We start from the raw sequence: 9,737 nt of genomic DNA, 5'->3' as shown, positions 1-9,737 counted from the left end.
TGTGAGTACTGTGATAACTTTTTTCAGTCACTTCCTTTCTGCTTCCACTCAAGTGACTTATACTCTTCTCATTAATCTTAATTCTATCCTGATGAGGTTATTCTCCTTGAGTGTGTATGGAAAAGAACAGTGAGAGAGACTGTGGCTTGATATGACAATTTGTTCATTTCCCCCTTCCTACATAGACACCCTTTCTAGGTTTACCTTTTCCTTAAGGGGGAAAAAAAGGTTAAGGTTTTTTTTTTACTTTTTTTTCTGGACAGTAATGGAATAAAAATTAGTAAGATCCTTTTTCATTTTGCTTTGACAAATTCTAATTTCAACAAAAGTCTTTTCCCCGACTCCTTTTTTTTTTCTTTTTGGACAACATCCTCTCTCTATCACATAGCATTCCCAATAATGAAATTCCCACAAATAAGAGAAATTGCCACATGTTTACTTCATTCTGGATTTTTAATACTAATTTTACAGAAATATAAACACATTCTAAGAAATAGGTAAATATTAGAGTTAATAAAGGCTACCTTGGACAGGGAGAGTCAAAATTCACTGATTGGTATGAATTCTCTCAAATGAAAAATTTAACAGCAGTCCTCCCAGATTCACCTCCCAGTAGCAAAGGAAGGTTCAGGGGGCAATGCCAAGGACCAGAGACTGGCTTAATGCTAGCCATTTGATGTGCCTCTTTTCTCCTTCAACCTCTCTTTAATTTTCATTTTAAAAGTCTCACAAAAAGAGGATCTAGCTCATCCACATACCATTTTATGCATCTGAGAGTTTTCCAGGGTAAGAAAAGGTGACACTGTCCCTTTGAGGCTTAGTCACAAAATTCCTTTGGCTACTAGAAAGTCTCAAAGATATGGTATGGGGACATAATAATTACATGTTAATATTGGCCTTCAGTGACCTACTATATCTCTCTTTCACTGTGAAACTCCCCATAAAAAGTTATCTAGAAAGGTTCCCTTGGTTTTCTCACATCAAACTCATTTCTCAGCCATTTGAACTCTGATTCAGATCTCTCTCCCTAGTCAACTAAAACTTCTCTCTTCTCCAAGATTAGAAATGATCTCGTACTTGATAAAATCAAAGTCCTTTTATTTTTTAATAGATATTTTATTTTTCCAGTTACATGTTATGGAATTTTTTCAACATTCATCCACATACATATACATAGTTTTAAGTTACATAATTTCCTTCCCTCTCCCCTCCCCTCAGTGGTGAACAATTAGGTGAATATTGTACATACACATTTGTGTTAAATATGTTTCAGATTAGTCATTTTTGGTTTGAAGAATTATGATTAAAAGAAAAGAAAGAAAACCATGATATATGAAAGAAATACATAAGAGAAATTTTAAAAAAAGTGAATGTATTGTTCATTTAGATTCTTAAGGGTTTTTTTTGGTTTTGTTTTCTTTTTTCTTTCTATGGATGAGGATAGCATTGTCCATAGCCAGTCTAATACATTTGTTCTAGTTCCCTGAACTGCTGAGAGGAGCTGCATCCATCAAGGTTGCTCAATTCACAATGTTGTTAGTAATGTGTACAATATTCTCCTGGTTCTGCTCCCTTCGCTCAGCATCTAATTTGTATTCATTCCATACTTCTCTAGAGTCCGACAAATAATGTTCTATAACGTTCATATATTATAACTTATTCAACCATTCCCCAATTAATGGGTATCTCCTCAATTTTCAATTCTTTGCCACAACAAAAAGAGCTACTACAATATTTTGGAATATTGGGACTTTTCCCATTTTTTATGATTTCTTCTGGATATAGATCTAGTATTGGATTTACTGGGTCTAGGGGTGTGATCAGTTTTATTGCTTTTTGAGCATAGTTCCATATTGCTCTCCAGAATAGTTGGATTGGTTCACAACTCCATCAACAATACATTAATATTTCAATCCTCCCACAATCTCTCCAACATTGATCATTTTCCCTTTTTTTCATCTTAGCCAATCTGATAGCTTTCAGATGATACCTCATAATTTTAACTTGCATTTCTCTAATCAGTAATGATTTGGAACATTTTTCATGTGATTATATCTAGTTTTAAATTTTTCATTTGAAATCTGTCCATATCCTTTGACCATTTATCATTTGAAGAACATTAAGTCCTTTTCTAAGTCATTATCTTTCTCATCATCTATGCAACATTCAAAATTCTTAACCAATCCCTTCACTTAGATGCTATCTCTCCCTTGGACTTAAAGTTTTTTTTTAATATGTTATTTTCCTCTCACATAAAGACAATTTTAACATTCATTTAAAAAAACTATTTATTTAAGACAATGGGGTAAAGTGACTTGCATGAGGTTACAAAGATAGGCAATTATTAAGTGTCTGAGGCTGGATTTGAACTTGGTCCTCCTGACTTCTGGGATGATGCTCTATCCACCCTCTCTTCATTCTTCTTAACACTATCCTAGATTATATCTTTATCACTTCTCACTTGGATTATTGCACTAATCTTCTAATTTTCCCCCCTCCAATCTTTTTCCTCTTCAATCTTCCAGAAGGCTTTTAAACTGATATTCCTAAAACACAAATCTCATCATGTCACCATACTCCCTGCTCTAGAAGCTTCAGTAGACTTCTCTTTTCTTTTTTAAAAAAACCTCTTGTCACTTAAAATCCTTCATAAACTCCCACAACATGTCTTTATAGATTATTTTATATTAATTTGCCAACTAGTTTACTTGCTATTTCCATCTTTCATCTTCAACTTTTAAATGTCTGCACCTGTGATTCCTCATGTACTGAACAGAATTACTATGACAAGTTCTCATTTGCAGAGTAAAGTTACCCTGTCTCATGATGGTCCAATCTCAGCTCACATTCCCTATTAGTGGGTGAACAATCCAACACTTGGTGAATTATGCTTCACAATTCAGGTTTCATCTGAAACTCTTGAAATTCCTAGCCCATCTCCTACAACTATAAATGTTTCCTTGGTTACACTGATGTTAGTATCCCCTCAATATTTTGTATTTGTTTTGTAAACATTTTGTGTTGACTTCTCTGTATATCAGGTCTCACATTCTGGGACAGGTCTCACATTACCAGGAAAGGACAACCACTATGTAGTTGCAAGTCAAATTGCCTAGAAGTTAACCCTTTATGAAGGGGATACATTTCTATCACTCATGGCTTCAGTTTGTAAACCCCGCCCCCACTAGATTGCTTCCTATTTATACAAAATTAGTCATCATGATGCCATCAAATCTTAAACATAAATATGTATACATTTAGGTAAATATTAAAATAACACAAATAATAGTTAAAACATCATAGTTAATCCATATAAAGCAAATTCAGAGATAATCCCTTCATATATAAACCTTGATTATACTCTCTCACCAATTTATGCAATGTCCATGGTGGTTAAGTAGGCATATACTTACAAAAACTGAATTGGGAGATACATGAATAAAGAAACTCATGTGTGTGGAGACCACTTACAACTCTGATAGTCAAGGCTTGATGTTCTAGGTCTTTTTGGAAACTATCTACTTTACACAAAGTCACCTCTGTCCTAGTTTGAAATCCTTTTGGTCCTCACTGCTTTTCTACTGCTCAAATTAATCATCTCTTTTTGAACTGCTGAAGAAGCGACACAAGTACTTTTAATCCAAAATTACCTTTTTAAAAAGACTTTATGGGGTGGCTAGGTAGTGCAGTGGATAGAGCACTAGCCCTGGAGTCAGCAATGCCTGGGTTCAAATTTAGCCCCAGACACTTAATAATTACCTAGCTGTGTGGCCTTGGGCAAGCCACTTAACCCCATTTGCCATGCAAAAACCTAAAATAAAATGAAAAGACTTTATGGCAGTATTATGCTATTATAAATACAAGTATTTCCCTTAAGCCAGAGAACAAGTTGGTTCTCTGGACAGGGCAAACAAGTCCAGCCTCTTCACTCATTCAAACTTTGAATCATCTAATTAGCTTTTAATTTATACTAATAGCAAAATATCTAGAAAATTTGTCTATTACTCTTCAATTTTTCATCTCAAATAAGAGGAGGCAGGGGGAGAGCAACAAGTGAAGAGGCTTCACTTTTCTGAAACTATAGATGGTGCTGAAAGACAAGAACTGAAACTTCAGCAGATCAGATCTTGAAATCACAAAGGTTCCCACACTTTTCTTCAACTAATTTGCAAAGTGATGTTCTTTTTTCAATCAGCTGACTTCCAAGCACTGCAGCTAAAGTCTTTTTGTCAGATGATTGCTTTTGGTGGTATGTTTTCAGTAACTCTTGTAGCCTTCTTAACTTCTCTTCTTTTCTTAACTCTTCTTTTGTATTCTTCATTTTTCTAAAGGTTCAAATTAGAGTTCTTAGTGGTCAGTGACTCATCTTTGATTTATGTGATAATATTCACGAAATTAAGTATTTTTCATTTATGAAACTGTCATGATTTAATCTAGCTATACATTCCAGTTATTTGGTTGATCATATAAATTTTAACCTCTTAACCTCTTAAACTAGTTACATACAAATATATAACTTTACTAATTTCTCTGCTCTTAAACAGGCTTACTAGGTCCTTTATCAGATTCTCTCAATAGCTTTTATAGATGCTTACATTTTAATATGAAACTATCTTTTTATATATATGGATTTTTATCTTTTTATGGACAAATTCTGCTTCTTTCAACAAACAAAAGGACATCACTTTATAGTCTTTTATGAATTGATTCAATCCTTTTTAAAATTAATTTTATGATTCTTTTCCTTCCCCTTTTAGCAAGTAAACAGCTCACAAACAAAAGGAACAGTATTTTGTAAGGGTATATGTTATTTCTACCCAGCTGAATTTCAATTACCTAAGTCAGGGATGTAGCATACAGTACACCTTAATTTGTGCTTATTGGATTGAACTGAATTATCTCAATTTGAGGAAAGTTATCTTGACCTTCCTTGTTTTTTGACTTTTCTTTTCAGACACCTATCTTGATTTAACTGAGTTCTTCAGCTTCCTTAAATCTTCTACTTTGGTCTGAAACTCCACTATGAATTTGACTGAACCTTTGAATTTATGGTAATGGAACAACCTTTTTTTCTATCATAATTGGCACTTCAGTTGCAATCTCCTGCTTCTATAGAATATTTTTGGAAATGCTTCTCTCCTGTAACCTGACTTTTGCTTTTAGTCTCTATTTGTCTACTGGGTCCCGCTGACATCCACCATTCAGGATCTGACAGTAATTTTAATGGAAACACAGCTAGAGCTCCAGAGAAGAGATGAAGAAATGCATATCCTTCATTTTCTTGCTGAGATGGGAAATATGAGCATGGAATGTTCTACATGTTGTCAAATGAGGGCATTAGGTTAGTTGGTTTAAATGATTTTTTTATGATAAAAGAGAAGGTTAATTGAACTAGTGGTTGGATAGATAAGATATATCTGGAAATAACAGTGATATATAAACAAACAAAGATGTCATTAAAAACAGCATGATAAAAATGTTAAAAGTGCTTGATTTGGAGATTAAAATTCTGTTCCTGTAATTTACTACTTGTGTAATCTTGAACAAATCATTTAATCTTTTCAGGTCTCAATTTCCTCAATTTCCTCAATTTTAAAATGAAATACTCTGGAAAGACTCTTCCAGATTGAAATCTATTTGAAGACACTAAGGAAGCTTATTATATAAAGAAACCTGGTGATTAGTCATTTAGAAAATTAAAGAGTCCTGGCAATCCAATAAGTCTTGTGTTGGAGGAACAACTTATGTATGTTCAGAGAGACTTATGAACCAGAGTTTGATCACCTGAAGATTCAGCTATGACAATCCATAAGAAAAATGAAAATAAAACTATGACCCTTGGTCTTAGCACATGACAAGCACTTTGTAAATGCTTATTTTTAGGGGCAGCTAGGTGGCATAGTGAATAAAGCACTGGCCTTGGAGTCAGGAGTACTTGGGTTCAAATCCGGTCTCAGACACTTAATAATTACCTAGCTGTGTGGCCTTGGGCAAGCCACTTAACCCTGTTTGCCTTGCAAAAAATAAATAAATAAAATGCTTATTTTCCTCCCCACTTCTCCCCCCCACCCCTTAACATAAAGTTGGATTTCATTGAAAAGCTTTGAAAAGTATGTCGGAGAATATATTTTAGTTTTGAGAAATTAAAAAGGACAAATATTTTTAACCCTCATTGTTATATCTCATAATTTTTTTTTCTTGGACAGGAACATTAACATCATGAACTATCTTTAAAGAAAGGAAATGAGTGACAACTAATATAAGATATAGTTAGGAATTTACAATAAGATAAACACTTAGGTAGAGCAAATATCAAAATTAACCCCCCCAAAGCAAGAAATGATAAAAATTAAAAAAAACCCACATGAACAATTAGAATTGTGTCAATCTGATGTATGTCTCACACCGTATATCAAGACAAGTTCCAAAGATACATGATTTGGATATGAAGGGTAACATCATACAAATTAGAAGCACATGGAATAAATTACCTATTAGATATAGGGATAGAAGAAGAATACATGACCAAAAAGAGATATCACCAATTAATGGTGTTTACAAAGGTCTTGGAAGATGTCCTTTGAGAGGTCCAAATGCAAAATGGATTCCTTATTAATGGTGAGGGCTTCAATATTATATTGGTTTTGTGCTATCTATACCTGTTCCCTTTAGTGCATCCCAAATGAAAATCATGATTACTGAATGACTGAAAAATCCATATGGTAAAAAAATGTCTTTTAAACTATGATTTTGGTTGGATAGTCAGTCTGTTGAATGAGTATATCAATATATCTGTCATAAGAATTACAAAAGGTTAGTGAATTGGATTGAGAACTGAATAAATGAAAGTTGTTTACAAAATTGCCCATTTGTTGTTAATGATCCCAAACTGCTTCCAGGTGCAAAATCTCATATTTTAACATTAATGTTTTCCCAAAGATGTTATTTGGTTTTAAATTTTCCAACATAAAAATCTCTCAATCAATATCATGTGGAACCCAGAGGACCACTGAGAGATGCCTGATTGGGCACAGATAGGCTGAAAGAAATGTATATAACCTGCAAGAAATGGTATGATGGATATTACTGAGAATAGGAATTCTCAGAAAATGGGGTGAGAGGACTGGGTATGGGGCAAGCAAAGAATAACAAAATATCTGAGTGCAGCATACATTTTCTACATACTGGAGGATTTATCTATCTCCTTTTTTGTATCGGGTTATTTATTAATGTAGTCCTCAATCTTGTGGAAATATTTTTGCTATATGATTAGCACTTCCTTTCCTGGTCATAACTTCAGTGATTTTTTTCTCAAACATAGAAATTACATGGAATCAGATGTAAACAAAGCATGTCTTGCTTGTAAATTGTTGTTAAACATCAGATTGGGTTAACAAGAAAAGTAGTCACCTTTTTCATGTGGCTCCAGTAGCAACATATTTTATTTTGAGTCCATAGAGTTCATTTTAATAAGAGAGGCAATCCTCATCTTCTCAGAATACACAGTTTAATGAGGGACATAGACAGGTCCAATGGAGAAATGGGTCAGTGATACAGTAATAAAATGATGATGTATTACAATAGAGCTTTAAGGTTTTCAAATCATGCTTCCCCTACAAAAACCCCTTAATGTAGGTAACTATAGGTATTATTACCCCCTACTTTGGCAGATGAGAAGATCAAGGTTTAGAAAGGTGATCTGCCCTACTGAAGCTTGAAATAACAAGTGTCAGAGTCAGAATCTGCCACCCCGCCCCAGGTTTTGAGTCCAAATATAATGATCTTCAGTAAATTTTTAGAAGTTCTATTGGGTGTCCAAAAGTGTTAGTGCAGTTTTAAGTTATTAAACTTTATATAAATATATTATCTATTTATAAATAGGAATAATTTATGTGTGTGCAAATGAAAATAATATCTAACAATAATATGGTACTTTTAAGTTTGCAAAACACTTTACTTATTTCATTTGATCCTCACAATAACCTTGTATGAGGAAGGTGCAATTATTATCAAAGAAGCAGGCTAAGAGTTGTTAAGTGACTTGTCCAGGATCTCACATTTAGTATATCTCTGAGACAAAATTTTAATTCAAGATATCCTGATTCCAGGTCCATTCACTGTGCCACCTAGATGCTAATATTTCTAGTATACATGCTGTATTTCACTCCAATCATACTTTTCTAAGGCATTTACAGAGAAAAACCTTAGTAGTTGTGTTTTCCATTAATAACAATAATAGCTCACAAAATAATATGAATCTGATAATCTGTGAAAAGGGAGATGCACTGAAAAGATGAATGCTTAGACTTCTAAAGTAGAATTCATTTTCCTGTAACTGGATTATTGCTGCCTAAGGACAGAGGGATGAATTAGATGACCTTTGGAACTCAATTTCAGTCCAAAGAGTCCACAATTAATTATTTTAGAAGGACAACTTGCTTAAGTGATGATTTGTACTATTAGGAAAGAAAATTGCCTGGATTTCATTTTATTTGAACTGCAAAAATTGGAAAATAGGTCAGCTCTTAATTACCCAAGGTAATAGGGAACATCTTGGATGGATTATCCCAAACCACAGGTAATTAACAAAATGTGCAAATTAGGCACTGATTCATTGAATTCATTAAAATTCACATTTAAGCTACTACTTAAGCTGCATACATTTGTAAATGAGCATATCAACATTTGTGAAAATTATTTTAAGATTTATATAGCTCAGCTGAAAAGAAAGCAAATGTTATAGAGATGAAATAGCCTTGACTGACAGCAATATATTTCTCAGTCTTAGGGCATTTATATAATAGTCTGTAAGGTAATGGATAATTTGCTTTTCCATTTTGGGGGCAGGCAAGGGAGATAGTAATCCTTGAGAGTTCAAACTTACTGACCCAAAAGCATGAGAATCTTTCCAGTTTGTTTTCTAGTTCTGGAAACTTTTCTCTTTTCCAGTCAACTCCTTAGTGTTGGTATTAGTAATCTATAAAAAATCAAATTCAGGTATAGAAGGAAGAAGTAGAAATGTGTGGACTGAATAAACCTCAAATGGAATGATCTAAACCTATATAATCCATTTGTAAATAAATTTTCATTCTCATCTTGATTTTACACTCAATTCCTTAAAAGCACATGTGATATAAAGAGCCATCCCCCCCCCCCCGCCCCCCGCATTGGATCTTTAGCTTCCAGATTTCATTGTCCCTGGAAAGTATAAAATCCCTGAGCACTGGGCCTTTATCTTTTGTTAACTTTATATTTGTGGCCCTAAAGCAATGCTTGATACATAGTAGGTATTTAATAAATTTTCTATCTTTTAATCACACATGATAATGAGTACACTAAATTCTTGGATTTCATTGGAGTAGATACTATTCCCTTCCCATTATTCCCTACTGGGCATCTATCAATGCCTATTGCAACCAGATTGTTGTAAAAAAAATAGACCAAGTGTATTCAGAGGACCTGGGTTCAAATCTGAATTCTGCCACCTACTACATGTACCTTACTATCTTACTACTTGAATTTAGAATTTGAAAGTACTGAGAGAGCAGATTCTAATCCAAACTCTTCATTATGTGACTGAATAAATTACTTAATTTCTCCCTGTTTTGGTTTCCTCATTCATATAACAATGGAGTTGAATAGAATCTGTTCCTTGGGCTCTTTCAAACTTTAAAATCTTACTAAATCTTTTGATGCATCATAGATTTCCAATCAAGGTATTGTGATAAAAGAGAAAA

The sequence above is a fragment of the Macrotis lagotis genome, chromosome 4 (assembly GCF_037893015.1).
Source record: "Macrotis lagotis isolate mMagLag1 chromosome 4, bilby.v1.9.chrom.fasta, whole genome shotgun sequence".
Taxonomy (NCBI): domain Eukaryota; kingdom Metazoa; phylum Chordata; class Mammalia; order Peramelemorphia; family Peramelidae; genus Macrotis; species Macrotis lagotis.
The sequence above is the reverse complement of the archived record's forward strand: the minus strand, read 5'-3'. Positions refer to the sequence as shown.